Raw genomic sequence first — 546 nt, 5'->3', positions numbered from 1 at the left:
GCGTGGTCACAGCTGTCACCCACAAGACTCTGGAGCCATCCCAAGTCCTATCCTGTCCCGGCCCGTCTATACCCGCTCTCATGCTGGGAAGGAGCCCTGGGAGGCCAGCGGGGCACTGGGGAGGTGAAAGGTCAGGGCCAGAGTCTTCGGGGCAGGAAGAGGACCGAGTGGGCAGACGGCGCAGCCTCAGCAACTTGCCCCCCAGCACCCAGTCCTGCTGGGAGCCCTGGCAAAAACTGGCCAACTTTCCCCAGAGTGTGAATGCCCACGTGTGAACTTGGTTCCCCTCTCGTGAGCCTGGCTCTTTCTTCCAGAACCAGAGGGGGGCCGGGCCAAGCCTCCGTGGAGACTCCGAGGCCGGCCCGGGAGCATCACCCAGCCCCACTCTCGGTGAGGCAACGGGCCCGCCGCGCTCCTGGCAGCGGTGCGGGTCCCGAAGGCGATAACCAAACACGTTTCCTAAATAAGTTAATATTTATTCCCCTTTGCTTTGCCCCCCACCCCCTTCCCCCTTCCCCCTTCCATTAAGCAGCCAAATTTCCTGTA

This window comes from Panthera pardus, unplaced genomic scaffold, assembly GCF_024362965.1.
Source record: "Panthera pardus isolate Hobbes unplaced genomic scaffold, ASM2436296v1 HiC_scaffold_4, whole genome shotgun sequence".
In the NCBI taxonomy this organism is placed as follows: Eukaryota; Metazoa; Chordata; class Mammalia; order Carnivora; family Felidae; genus Panthera; species Panthera pardus.
The sequence above is the reverse complement of the archived record's forward strand: the minus strand, read 5'-3'. Positions refer to the sequence as shown.